This window comes from Castor canadensis, chromosome 14 (genome assembly GCF_047511655.1).
Source record: "Castor canadensis chromosome 14, mCasCan1.hap1v2, whole genome shotgun sequence".
Taxonomy (NCBI): domain Eukaryota; kingdom Metazoa; phylum Chordata; class Mammalia; order Rodentia; family Castoridae; genus Castor; species Castor canadensis.
Genome location: NC_133399.1, coordinates 25,419,610 through 25,434,188, shown reverse-complemented (window position 1 = coordinate 25,434,188; position 14,579 = coordinate 25,419,610). Strand labels below are relative to the sequence as shown.

The following is a 14,579-nucleotide window of genomic DNA, read 5'->3' as shown; positions in this document are numbered from 1 at the left end:
TTGGCAGGAGAGCAGCCTCATATTCACAGGAGAGAGCCGTGGGAGAGTGGGAACAGGCTTTGTGGACAGGGCAGGAGGAAGGGGCAACTTCTTGCTTGGGATGGGCTGGTGTTCTGAGAGGATGGGCAGGTGCAGCCTCATATGTGCATGAAGGAACCATGCTTTACAGGAAGTAAGTTTGTCACAGCTGAAGGGGGAGGGGTGGCATAATGCTTAGGAGTCTGTGAGGGTTGGGCTGCATCTTTTGGTGGGAGCACTTGGGGTGGTGGGGTTGCATCCTTCGTCAGCAGCCTGCAACATCCTGTGTGCTGGAGTGAGCCAAACCTTGGAAGGGGCCAAACCCAGGCCAGAGACTCACTGTTGAGGGAGTCATCCAGTGGTGGGAGGCAGTTGTGGGCATAGGGGAAGACAGGAGAGGTGGAGACCTGGCAGGGCATTGATGGGGGGTGGGGCATCCTGAGAAGGAAATGCATGTGTGTGGGAGGTCCTTACATGAGTGTGCTTGTGTTGCCCAGTGTCCTGTGAGTTCAGTAGTGCTGTTCAGGGCAGTGGCATCTTGTGTACTGATGGGAGTCAGGCCTTGGAGGGAACCGCACCCTGGTGGGACACACTCAGCAGAGGTAGGCAGTTTTGGACACAGGGAAGAGAGGTGCAGGGGAGACCTTCCTGGGCATTGATGGGGATGAAGGCTTCCTGAGCAGGGAATGCATGTAGAGGTGGGGGCAGGGTCTTGGACAACTGTGCATGGGATGTGCCTGTGTCCGCTGAGCGTGTGTGGGGCAGCCTCATGTGCCCATGAAGGAGGCTTCTGGTGGAGGGATCAGTTAGTGGCATAGGACAAGGGGGACAAGTGCAATCCTGCCAGGGCTCTCTTTCTGAAGGGGCGGCCTCCTGCTTGGGATGGCTTGATGTGCTGAGAAGGTGGGAGAGGGGAACCTCATGCGTGGGTGAGGGAGCCATACTTTAGAGGGAGCCAGTTTGGAGAACAAGGGAAATCTGAGGGGCTCAATTCTGTGCCGGCCTCCTTGAGGGTGGACAGGTGTTCTATGTAGGGCTTCTTGGGATGGGGTGGTTATTTACATAGAGCACGGGCAGGCATTGATAGGGAGGGCAGTCTCCTAACGAGGGAATGCTTTTGGGGGTGGGCATGGTGTTGCACAAGTGCTCTTGGCATGGTCCTGTGTCCTGTGATGGTGCAAGGGGTAGCTTCATGTGTGCATGAGGGATCCCCATGGTGGAGGGAGCTGTTTGGGTGATGGGAAGGGGGAGGTGTACATCCTGTGCAGGTGCCTTGGGCTGGAAGAAGGTTCCAATGAGGGGCTATTGGGATGGGACAGTTATTTGCATGGGGAGCACATGGAGGGGGGCTTCCTAAGCTGGGAGAGTGTGGGGGCAGAGGTATCCTGTGCCTTGCAGGGTACCTCACACTTCTGGAAGGCAAGCTGTGGAGAGAGTCATGCAGTGCTCCCAGACAGCTTTGCTCACAGGAGAAGGGAGGTACACTGGAGACCTTCCTGGGCATTACTGGAGGGGGTAGTCCTGAGCAGAGATAGTGATCAAGTGTGGGGGTGGGGTGGGGTCTTGTGCAAGTGTGCATGGGATGTGCCTGTGTCCTGAGAGGGTGGTTGGGGGAGCCCCCTGTGCCCATGAGGGTGCTTTGTGGTGAGGGAAGGACTTGGGGCACTGGGGAAGAGGGATGGTCGCAGTCTTTCTGGGGCGGGCTCTCTTCCTGATGGGGTGGTGTCTTACGTGGGGAGCACAAGGGTGTGTGGGGTGGGTCCTTAGTGGGGAGCATTTTGGGGAGGCGCTATCCTGTGTGCTGGAGGGAGCCTCACCCTGGTGGGAGCCTTGCAGTGGTGGCAGCCAGCTTTGAATAAAGGAAGAGAGGTGAGGTGGAGGCCTATTGGGGAATGAGTGGGAGTGGGGCAGAGTCCTGGGGAGGGAGCACTTATTGGGGTGGGGCGTGGTCTTGCAGGAGTGCACATGGAGATGGGCCAGGGTCCAGCAAGGGGGTGGGGGGAACCTCCTGAGCTTGAGGGAGAGCTTGGTGGAGGCGCTGGTTTGGGACACAGAATCACATAACAGAGGAGTGCAAACCTGTGTGAGGTTCTCTGGGGGTGGGGAGGTGTCCTGAGCAGGCTCTAGGTGGCATGGGACAGTGATTTAAGTGGGGAGCACTAGGCGGGGATGGCTGGCATCCTGTGCACTGGAGGGTTCCAAGCGTTGAGAGGAGCCTCACTGGTGAAAGCCAAACCTTGGAGGATGGAGATGTGTACTCTGTGGGGCTTCTTGGGATGGGGTGGTTCCTTACATAGGGAGAGCATGAGTGGACATTGATGGGGAGGGTGGGATCCTGAGCAGGAAGTGAGTTGGGGTGCGTGTGGTCCCGCACAAGTGCTGTTGGTATGGTCCTGTGTCCTGTGGTGGTGCATGGGGCAGCCTCGTGTGAGCATGAGGTAGCCTCATGGTGGAGGGAGCTGTTTGGGGCACAGGAGAAGTGGCAGGGGCACAGTCTACTCAGTTGTCCTTGGACTGGAGAGGTTTCCTGTGAGGGCTATTGGGATGGCGTGGTTGTTTGCATGGGGAGCACTTGGAGAGGGGCTTCCTAAGGTGGGAGAGTGTGGGGGCAACAGCATCCTCTGCCTTGCAGGGAGCCTCCCACTTCTGGGAGGCTCGCTATAGAGGGAGCCATGCAGTACTCGCAGCCAGCTTTGCTCACAGGGAAGAGAGGTGCAGTGGAGACCTTGTGGGCATTGATAGGTGGGGCATAGGGGAAGCAGGAGGGACACAATCCTTCCAGGGCTCTGTTCCTGATGGGGCGGTCTTTTATTTGAGGAGCACATATGGGGGTGGGGAGGTGTCCTAAGAAGGGAGTAAGTGGGGCTGGCGGTATCCTGTGTGCTGGAGGGAGCTCGTCATGATTGGAGCCTGGCAGTAGTGGGAGCCGGCTTTGGACACTGGGAGAGAGGTGAGGTGGAGACCTACTGGGGATTGGGTGGGAGAGTGGTAGCATGTGCTCAGGGAGCACTTGTTGGTGAGGCATGTATTGCACAGATGCTCATGCAGTAGGCCAGTGTCCAGCAAGTGTGAGGGGCAAACCTCATTTAAGCTTGAGGGGGAGCAGGTTGGAGGAAGCTGATTTAGGGAACAGAGAAGGTGGAGGGCGCCTTCCTGCGTGGGTGCTCATTGGGAAGGGCCGTGTCTTTGTTGGTGAAGGGGTGTTGGTGAGGCGGATTCCCATGCACTGCAGGGAGTCAGGCCTTGCAGGGAACATAATCCTGGTTTGAGATCCCCAGTAGTGGGAGCCAGCTTTGGACAGTGGGGAAGAGAGGTGAAGTGGAGACCTGTGCCTGCATTGTTGGGGGATGGTGGCATCCTTAGCAGGAAAGCTACCTGTGGGTGGGGCATGGTCTTTCAGGAGTGCCTGTGCAACGGGCTGGTGTCCTCTGAGGTTCCAAGGGCAGGGACAGCCTCCTGTGAGATGAGGGAGCCATGGGGAACAGGGAGCTTCCTTAAGACACAGAATAAAGGGAGGGGTGCAGTCTTGCATGAGAGTCCCTGGGGTGGTGAGGTCTCCTGAGCAGGCTGCAGTGTTTGAAGTGGGGAGCATTAGGTCAGGTGGGCAGGGGCGTACTGTGCACTGGAGGGTGGTAAGCCTTGAAAGGAGCCTCGCTGGTGAAAGGCAAGCCTTGGAGGGAGCCAAAGACAGGTGAGAGACTCCCTGTGGAGGGAGCCATGCTGTAGTAGGAACCAGCTTTGGGGACAGGGGAAGAGAGGCGAGGTGGAGACCTAAGCAGGCATGGGTGCGAGGGGGGCAGTTTCATGAGCAGGGCACAGGTGGGAGTTGGGGGGCATCCTTCGCAACACCACAAGTGGATGGGCTTTTGTCCTGGGCAGGTCATCCTCGTGTGAGGGAGCCATTAGGTAGAGGGGGATGGTTTTGAGCACAGGGAATGGGGTTGGGGGGGGTCTCCTTCTTTTGAGGGCCTGTTCTGCTGAGATGGTGGGGTAGAGGATCCTCATGTGTGGGTGAGGGAGCTATACATTAGAGGGAGCCAGTCTTGGGAGCAGGAGAATGGGGAGGGGCTCAATCCTGTGCTGTGGCCCTTGAGGGTGGAGAGGTGTTCTGTGAGGGGCTCCCTGGGATGGGGCGGTTATTTCATAGGGAGCATGTGGAGGGGGGGATCTTGCAAGAGTGCTGTCAGAATGGGCCTGTATCCTGCTAGGGTGCCTGGGGCAGCCTCATGTGCCCATGAGGGACACTTGCAGTGGAGGGATTGGTTTAGGGCACAGGGGCAGGGAGAGGGGCACAATCCTGCCTGGGTTCTCATAGTGTGTGACACTATGTAGTGTACAGCATCTCCCTTTCCTGAACTGCGAGTCTATGTGACTGTCAGTCTTATCAGGTGAGCCTGATGAGGTCTCATTCGTGACATCAGGTGTCATGAATTCAGCACGCATCCAGTAACTCTAAGGCAGAAGTTCTTCACTCACAGTGGAGAAATAGAAGCAATCTATAGTAACAACAGAAACTCAGGGACACAGCACAGTGGCCTGTGCAAACTGCAACGTTGGGCCAACCTAGTTAGGACCCTTGTCCTCATTAGAGGGGTGGTGTCTTACAGTGGGAGCACATGGGGGAGTGGGGCAGGGTCCTATGCAGGGAGCATGTTGGGGAGGTGCTATCCTGTGTGCTGGAGGGAGCCTGGCAGTAGTGAGAGCCTTGCAGTAGTGGGAGCCAGCTTTGACTAAAGCAAGAGAGGTGAGGTGGAGACCTATGGGGAATGGGTGGGTATGGGTGTGGGGCGACTTCATGAGCAGGGTATGAGTTTGAGAGCGGGTGACATCCTGCATGGGTGCTCATGGGGATGGGCTGGTGTCTTGGGGAGGTCAGCTTCATGTGCACCTAGGGAGCCACTAGGTAGAGGGAGAAGATTTTGAGCACAGGGGAAGATGTAGGGGTAGCCTCCTGCTTGGGATGGCCTGGTGTGCTGTGAGGGTAGGGTAGGGAACCTCATGTGTGGGTGAAGGAGCCATGCATTAAAGGGAGCCAAATTTGGGCACAGGGGAAGCGGAAGGGCACAATCCTGTACTGCTGCCCTGTGGGTGGAGAGGTATTCTGTGTGGGGCTCCTTGGCAAGGGGCAGTTATTTATGTAGCGGGAGGTGCGCAAAACTGTGCAGGTGCCCTTGGGGTGGAGAGGTTTCCCTTGAGGGGCTATTAGGATGGGGAGGTTATTTAGGTAGGGAGCACATGGGGTGGGCATTGATGGGGAGGGCAGCTTCTTGACATGGGATCCTATGGAGCTCGGGAGGGTCTTCTGAGAGTGTGTGTGGGATGGGTTGGAGTCCTGAGAGGGTGCATATGGAGCATTCCTGCACAAGCGCTCTTTTGATGGGTGGTCCCTGAAGTGGGGAGCACGTTGGGGGTGGGGCGGCGTCCTACTGAGGGAGCATGTCAAGGAGGAGTGATCCACTGTGCTGGAGGGAACCATACACTAGTGGGAGCCTTGCAGTAGTAAAGCCAGCTATGGACACTGAAAGAGAGGTGAGGTGGAGACCTTCTAGGAATGTGTGGTTATGGGGTGGAGTGTTGAGCAGGGTCTACATGTGGGAGTGGGGCTGAGACCTGGTGGGGGTGGGCGGGCAGAGGCTGTGGCATCCTGTGCACTAAAGGGGCAGAGTGGTGGCTCCTGTCCACAGACCCTGGGATCAGGGAGTGGAGGGAGAGGGCTAAGGATATGGGGATGGGACTGTGGGGTGGTGACCTACACAGGAAGCATATGGGGTGGAGCAGCATCTTATGTGGGGAGCCACTGGGGGTATGGGGCATCGTCCAATGCAGGGAGGTTGTGGGTCTGGCAGCTTCGTGTGCCCTGGAGCAAGCCATGCCTTGGAGGGAGCCTTGACCTGGAAGGAGCCAAGCAGTGGTCTGAGCCAGCTGTGGGCACAGGGGAAAAGAGGTGAGGTGGAGACCTGCAGGGGTGGGACAGCGTCTTGAGCTGGGAGCACCTGTCGGGGCGGGGCAGGGTCTTGAGTGGGTGCATGTGGGTTTGGACCCATGTCCTGCAAGGTTGAGAGGCAGCCTCATGTGCACATGTGGGAGCAGGTTTTGGGAGCAGGTTTTGGGAGCAGGTTTGGGGCACAGGAAGGGGCAGTGGGTTGAGGTCCTGTATAGGAGCACTCTGAGGCAGTGTTGCTGTTTGAACTGGAGGGTGCCATGTGGAGGTTGGTGTCCTGGAACTGGGAGCTGGGAGTGGAGGGAGCAGGCTTAGGGCATAGGGACTGGACTGTGGGACAGTGTCCTGCAGGGGAAGCATGTGGGGGGAAGGGGTGGTGTCCTGTACTAATGGGGATTTCAGCAGTAACCTTTAGGAGGGAGGTGTCCTGTGCTGAAGGTGCCCAGCAAAGGTAGGGGTTGGAGAATGTTCTGAGTGAGCACACACGGGGATGGGTTGGTGTCCTGCGAGGGAGGGAGCCCGGGTAGGGTAGTATCATGTTTGAGTGAGGGAGCTACTCAAGTGGGGGAAGTTGTTTTGGGAGCAGGGGACAAGGTAGGGGTAGCATCCTGCTGAGGCATGCGTGAGGGTGGGGCTGCGAACTGCTTGGGCACACACGAATATGGGCTGGTGTTCTGCGAGGGTGGGAGGGTAGTTTCATGTGCACATGGGGGAACATGCTTTAGAGGGAGTTGGTTTGGCACAGGGGAAGGGGGATGGGCGGCATCCAGCTCAGGTGTGCTTGGAGATGGGCTGGTGTTGTGGGGGGAGAAGAAGGTCAGCATCACATGCACTTGTAAGAGCAGCTACATAGCGGAAGATGGTTTGGGGCACCAAGGATAAAGGTGGGGCGGTCCTGTACAGGAGCACCCAGGTGCAGTGGCATTCTGTGTGCTGGAGGGAGCTGAGTGGTGACTGGCTTCCCGTGGCCCTGGCAGCTGGGGGTGGAGGAAGTGGGCTGAGGGCATGTGGATGGGACTGTGCAGCAGCTTCCTGTACTGTGGCAGGATGTGTGAACAGTGTCCTTTAGGAGGGAGCGGTCCTGTGCTGGGCGGTGCCAAGCAGGGGTGGGGTGGGATGATACTCTGTGCTGGTGCGCCTGGGGACCCTGCTAGGGTCAGGGGAAGCATCATGTTCACATGAGGGAGCCATGCTAGAGGAAGGAGTCTGCTTTTGGCATAATGGATGGTGTAGGGCAGCATGTGGCTGGGGCACACTTGGGTATGGAGTGGCTTCTTGGTTGGGCTCCTGTGAGGGGTCAGTGTCCTGAGAGGGTGAATGGAGCATCCTCATGTGCACATGAGGGAGCAGTGTCAAAGTTGGAGGAAGTCAGTTTGCAGCACAAAGGAAGGGGAAGGGGTGCAATCCTCCACAGGGACTTTGGCTGAGGAGAGGTGTCTTCTTGGGCCCTAGTTGGGTTGCAGCTGTTATTTACATGGGGTTGCACATGGGGAAGAGCAGCAGCATCCTATGGCCGGGAGCACGTCCACCTGGTGCTATACTGTGGGCTGGAGGGAGCCTCGCCTTTGTGGGAGTCTAGCCTAGGTGGAAGCCAAACAGTAGTAGAACCAGCTTTCGTCACCTGGGAAGAGAGGTGAGGTGGAGACCTGCATGGGCATTGATTGGGGTGGGGGCGGCATCCTGGAAGGAAATGGGTGTGGGGGGTGGACAGGGTCTTGCACAAGTGTGTGTTGGATGGGCCAGTGTCCTGCAGGTGTGCGTGGGGCAGCCTCACATGTGCATGCGGGAACCTTGCAGTGGAGGGAGCCGTCTGAGGGCAAAGAGGTAGTGAGAGAGGAGCAGTACTGCAGGGGTGGCCTTGGGGTAGAGAGGTGTGCTGTGCAGGCCCTAGTTGGGATGCAGCGGTTATTTACGTGGGGGAGCGCGTGGGAGGGGCAGGCATCCTAGGAAAGGAGTATGTGGGGCAGTGCATCCTATGCCTTGTCGGGAGTCAGGCCTCACAGGGAGCCTCGCAGTTGTGGGAGCCACACTGTGGAGGGAGGCTTGCAGTGGTCCAAGCCAGCTTCAGGCACAGGGGAAGAGAGGGGAGGTGGAGGCCTGCTGGAGCATTCATGGGGAGGGGGTGGACCTGTTGGGAGAGCAGCTACATGTGCACATGAGGGAGCTGGTTTGGAGTGCAGGGGAAGAGGGAGGGTTGATGTCCTGTATAGGAGCACTCTGGAGCAGTGTTCCCCTGTGTTTTGGAGGATGCCTCTTGATGGTTGGTGTCCTGTGGCACTGGGATCTAGGAGTGGAGGGAGCAGGATTAGGGCATGGAGACTGGACTGTGGGACATCTCCTGCATCCTGGTTGCGCTCCTGTGGGGATGGGCCGGAGTTCAGAAGGGTGGGGGACAGTGAGAGCAGTGTCATTTTTTGTGAGGAAGCCTCATAGTGGAGGGAGCTGATACAGGGAAAGTGAGCCGAGTGGCCAGGGTAAGGGTGGGGGGAGTGGCGTCTTGTGTGCTGGAGGGAGTAAAATGGTGGTGGGAGGCTGGGATCGTGCTAGCTGGGGTTGGAGGCGGTGGGGTTTGGGCATGGGGAAGGGACTGTGGTACATCCTGCTTGGGTGAGTGTGGGAGAGCCATGTTGTGGAGGGAGCAGTATTTCAGCATGGGGAAGGGAGTCTGGGGCAGCAACGACAGCAGGAACCAGTGGGGGGAGCCGTGTAGTGGAGGGAACAGACTTGGGAAGGGTACTGGGTTGGCATACTGCGTGGGGGGCACGTGGGAGTGGGTTGGGGTGGGGTGGTGGCATGCACAATGTGGGAGATAGGAGCACTTTTGTGCCTGGGGGAAGGCTGTTGGGACACCATCCTGTGTTGGGAGCTCTTGGAAGGTGAATAACGATCAGTTGTGGTGCACAGCTTTGGTTACCAAAGTATGTGCTGGTGGACATAAGTCAGGGAGGCGTTGTGCTCTCTGGAGAAATACTTGCTGGAGGTCCGGAATCAGGTCAAGGGTAGCTTCCTGGGGAGCTCTGCTCACTAGCTGAGGAGAACAGAAGGTTTAAATAGAAGCCAGGTTTGACTCCTGTGCCCTGGGTTGCCTGACTCTCTGTGAGGTCAATGAATGCCAGACCCCAGTGTGCAGAACTGTGGGTGAGTATGAGAGAGTATGCTTGAGACTGAGTGTGTGAGAGAATGTGTGTGTACATGTGTGATAGTGATTGAGAGTGAGCTTTTCAGTGCAAGAATGACTATGAATGTTAGTGTAAATGTGTGAGTGTGCCAGGGTGAGCATGACTGAGTGTGTGCGTGTAAATGTGAGAATGTGTTTGTGATTGTGCAAGATTGAGCATGTGCCTCCATGGAGCACTGTTAACTTTGAACCGGCTCTTTCTTCTCTTACCTATTGACACGTGTCACTCTCCTGCTCTGCTAGGAGGACTCAACTCAACATTTTGAATGTCATCCTTCTTTACCCATGTGCTGTCCTGTTGCCACTTCAGGGTTGTTGTCGTCTTGCAGCAAAAGTGACCTCAGTGGAAGTTAGTACAGATGCTGTGAGGAGAAAAGGCCACAGGGTGGTGAATGGAGAAAAGGCATGCATTTCAGTTGTCTAGGTGAGGCCTGCTTTCCATTTCCCTGAATCAGCTGTTTAAACTGCATCTTGAAAATAAGGTAAAATGTTTAAAGCATAAGTTTCCTGGAAGTTGTAGTGTCATTGCCGGTGAAATGTGGTTATAGGCAAAGGTTTGTGACACTAAATTTCCCAACAGGTTGTTTCCTGCTGTCATGTTCTTGATGGGCATGCAGAAGTAGGAAGAGGCATTGTATTGGTCATTTATTCTTTTTTGTTACTGAGTGATATTCCACAGTGTGGTTAGACTACCCTAAGTTTCACCATTCACTTGTAAGTTGACATTTGATTTGTTCACATTTTTTGGAAATACAGCTGCTGTCTTTGTGGGCAATAATGCTTTCATTTTCTCGGGTACATTTTTTCCAGTAAAATCTGTTTTTTATGTTATAGGCTTATGTTTACACTTGTCATCACGTGACAAACTAAGTGGGTGTGCCCGTTTACATCCGCCTACCAGAGTGAGTGTGTTGCAGTTGCTTTATATGCTGAATTATGTGCCTTATATGTCTAGGTGTTTCAGGGATTTTATCATAAAGGGATGTTGATGTTTTACAAGGTATTTTTTTGCATCTGTTGAGATGCTCACGTGATTTTTATTCACAATATATCACATAAACTGATTGGCATATATTAAATCATCCTTCCTTCCTGGAAAGAAACCAACTTGTTTATGGTGTACGATGTTTCTGTTGTGTAGTTGAATTTATTTTGCAGCAGTCAGTTATAATTTTTGTATGGGTGTTCATCAAGTATATCGTACCGTTATTTGCTTCTTTTTTCCCTGTCCTTGGCTGGTTTTGGCATTACAGTATTTTAAATGTGACTATAGTAGTACCCCTTTTCCCACATTTTTTTTTTTTGTTTGTTTGTTTTGGTTTTTGTAGTACTGGAGTTTGAACTCAGGGCCTACACCTTTAGCCACTCCATGAGCTCTTTTTTTGTGAAGGGTGTTTTCAAGATAGGATATCATGAACTATTTGCTTGGGCTGGCTTCGAATCTAGATCCTCCTGATCTCTGCCTCCTGAGAAGCTAGGATTGCAAGTGTGAGCCACTGGTACCTGGATACCCAGAGTTTTACTTTTCATGGTTTCAGTTACCTGAAGTCTGAAAGTAACAAATGGAAAATTTCAGAAAGTTTTAATTTGCATACTCGTCTACATACTGTGTTGATATCTCACACTATCTTGCTCTGTCCTGCCTGGGATGTGACTCATCCTTGTGTCCTGCATGTCTATTAGTAACCACCTCACATCATCACAAAAACAAGGGTGAGGATAGTACAATAGGATATTTGAGAAAAAAACCATATTTGTATACTTTTCATTATAGTAATATTGCCACAGTTCTCCTTTCTGCTTACTTATTGTTTGTGGTGCTGGGGATTGTGCATTATAGGCACACTCTCTACCACTGAGCTGTATCCCAGCACAGTTGTCAGTAATACCTTCCTGTGGCTCTCACCACCTCAGCTAGTACTGGGCCCTGGGCCCTAGGTATACTATGTATGTATAGTGGGGGTCCTTGAATATACTCCCTGAAGATAATTGGGGATTCTATATACTTTTACATTTACCAGTGAATATTATACTTTCATAGTGTTTCATTTGCTAATTAGCACCCTTTGTTTCAATTTGAAGTCCTCTATTTTTTATTTATTTTTTTGACAGTACTGTGGTTTGAACGCAGGGCTTCGTGCTTGCTAGGCAGGCGCTCTACCACTTGAGCCATGCCTCCAGCCTGGTCAAAGTTTCTCTTTAGCACTTCTCTTTTTTTTATTTTTTATTTTTTATTTTTATTTTATTATTCATATGTGCATACAAGGCTTAGGTCATTTCTCCCCTCTGCCCCCACCCCCTCCCTTACCACCCACTCCACCCCCTCCCTCTCCCCCCTACCCCCTCAATACCCAGCAGAAACTATTTTGCCCTTATTTCTAATTTTGTTGAAGAGAGAATATAAGCCATAATAGGAAGGAACAAGGGTTTTTGCTAGTTGAGATAAGGATAGCTATACAAGGAGTTGACTCACATTAATTTCCCGTGCGTGTGTGTTACCTTCTAGGTTAATTCTTTTTAATCTCACCTTTTCTCTAGTTCCTGGTCCCCTTTTCCTATTGGCCTCAGTTGCTTTTAAGGTATCTGCTTTAGTTTCTCTGCGTTAAGGGCAACAAATAGCACTTCTCTTAAGGCAAATCCAGTAGTGATGAACTTCCTCAGCCTTTGTTTGTCTGGGAGTCTTTACTGCTCTTACATTTCTGAACCATAGCTTTGCTGAGTAAAGTCTTACCTTTTTTTTTTTTTTGCAGTACTGGGGTTTGAACTCAGGGCCTGATGCATTTGGTAGCAGGTGCTCTACTACTTGAGCCATGCTTCTTGTTCAGAGTAGAGTCTTCTTGATGAACTATTTTTTTCCTTTAGTACTTTGAATATATCATCCCACTCTCTCTTTGCCTACAAGTTTTCTGCTAAGAAATCTACTCATAGTTATAGTAGTGTTGATAACTTTATGAGAAGGGGTGCAGGGTGTGGTGGCACATGCTTGTAATCCCAGTGATTCAGATGCCTAAGGCAGAAAGATCACAAGTTTGATGCCAGCCTGAGCAATTTAGGGATACACCCATCTCAAAATTAAAAAAAAAGTTGGGGATATATCTTAGTAGTAGAGGGCTTCCATGAGACTCTGGGTTCAATCCTTAAAATAGTGATTTAAAAAAAAAAAGGAAAGAAAAACCTTAGTATGCTGTTGGTAGGAATTTAAATCGAAACAGCCATTATGGGTACAGTATGAAGGATTATCAAAAAATTAAAAACAGGATTACCTCATGATTTATCAATCCCACTTATACATATTTATCTAACGGAATTGAAATCAAGATTCTTTTTATTTTTTGGTACCGGAGTTTGAACTCAGAGTCTTATGCTTGCTAGGCAGGGACTTTACCACTTGAGCCACTCTGCCAGCCGTGTTTTGTGTTGTATAGTTTCGATCTCTTTTGTTTAATCCTTTCTTATTTATTTTATTATTGTATTGGAAGGTGCACTGTGACATTTACAAAAGGTCTTAAAATATATCATAGTTGAATTCACCCCCTCCATTGTGTTGGGTATTTTCAAGATAGAGTCTTGAAAACTATTTGTCCAGGACTGGTTTTGAACCATCATCCCCCTGATCTCTGCCTCCCAAATAGCTAGGTTTCATGTGCGAGCCACTGGAACCCTGCTGAAATTAGAATCTTAAAGAGATACTTGCACTCCCGTGTTCATTGCAGCTTCATTCATAGTAACCAACTTATACTAATAACTTGAATACTATGAGTGGGTGAATAGGTAAAGTAAGTGTAGTATATACATATAATGCAGTATTAAAAAAAAGGAAATTCTGACTGGGGAGTGGCTCAAGTGGTAGAGCACCTGCCTAGTAAGCACAAGGCCTTGAGTTCAAACCACAATACTGGAAAAAAAGAGAAGGAAATCCTGCTATTTGAAACACCATGGATGGACCTGGGGGATATTTTGCTCAACAAAATAAGCCAAACAGAAAGACAAATATTGTGCAATCTCGATTGTGTGTATAACCTAAAATAGTTAAATTCATTTCAGAGAGTGGTATTCTAATTTACAGGAGAGGAGGGAAATGAGAAGGAGATGATCATAGGTACAGAGATTCAGTCTTGCAGATCAGTTTTGGAGATCTGTTACACCTCTAGCTGTCAGAACTGTATTTACGGTGAAAACTTCTCAGGTGATCTTACATTATGTTCTCAACACACACATGCATACAGACACTCAAGTAATAGTAACAACAAGGGTGGGAGGAAACATTGAGCATGGCCTTTAACGTGGTAATGGTTACATGGTTGTCTACTTAGCCCCAAACTCATTGAGTTGTTTACATTAAATATGTACAAATTTTGACATATCAGTCATATCTGAATAAAGTTTTTTTTCCCCAGTACTAGGGTTTGAACTTGGGACCTTGAGCTTGGTACAAAATAAAATGTTTTTTAGAATGTGTGTTTATAAATGGGCCTTGGTTTTGATAGTCATATCTCTGTATCATCTTGACTGTTTTTCAGACCTTTATCAGCTCTTTTTTTTTTTTAAATTATTATTTTATTATTCATATGTGCATACAAGGCTTGGGTCATTTCTCCCCCCTGCCCCCACCCCCTCCCTTACCACCCACTCCACCCCCTCCCTCTCCCCCCCACCCCCTCAATACCCAGCAGAAACTATTTTGCCCTTATCTCTAATTTTGTTGTAGAGAGAGTATAAGCCATAATAGGAAGGAACAAGGGTTTTTTATCAGCTCTTTTTCATTACACAGAGTTCTTTTAATCTCATCTGAACTTTCAGTAAATGGATAGATTACACTGGATTACAATGAAAATTTGTCTGTATGTGTGTTTTTCTCAGTATGGAGATTGAACTCAGTCTCTTGCATGCTAGGCAAGAGTTCAGCCCTTTGATTTTGTATTTGAGACAGGGTGTTGCTTTCTTTGTTGTTTCTTTTATGGGCCTGGGGTTTGAACTCTGGGTTTCATGCTTGCAAAGCAGCCACTGTATGGCTTGAACCATGCCTCCATTCTGAGATAGGATCAGGCTGGCCTTGAACTCATGATCTTCTTTCCTATGCCTCCTGAGTGGCTAGGATCACAGGTATGTGCCATTATGGCTGGCCTAAGTTTATTTTATTTTATTTATTTATTGGGGGAAGTGGTGGGGATTGAACCCAAGACCTTGAGTATCCTATGCAAGCATTCAACCACTGAGTTGTACTTCCAGCTCATGAAAAGGTATTTTGAGTGCTTTATTTGTTTCAGACTGTTTCACACATGATAGTATCTGACAGTAAGTGCATGTGGTTTTATCATCCATTTCAATGATTCTGGTGGTTGGGCTTTTTCAGGTTAGTTTTTTCTCTTTTGAAAAACACTGACCCCATCATTTTTGCATACATCTCAAAGTATAAGTACTGCTCAATAAATTCTCTGGATA

The 14,579-nt window shown here is 50.8% G+C and overlaps 1 long non-coding RNA gene across 1 annotated transcript in view; it reads left to right on the top strand.

The window, feature by feature from the left end:
• LOC141416743 (uncharacterized) overlaps positions 1–14,579 on the top strand; it is a 124,190-nt gene that overhangs the window by 87,539 nt on the left and 22,072 nt on the right. The window lies entirely within an intron of this gene.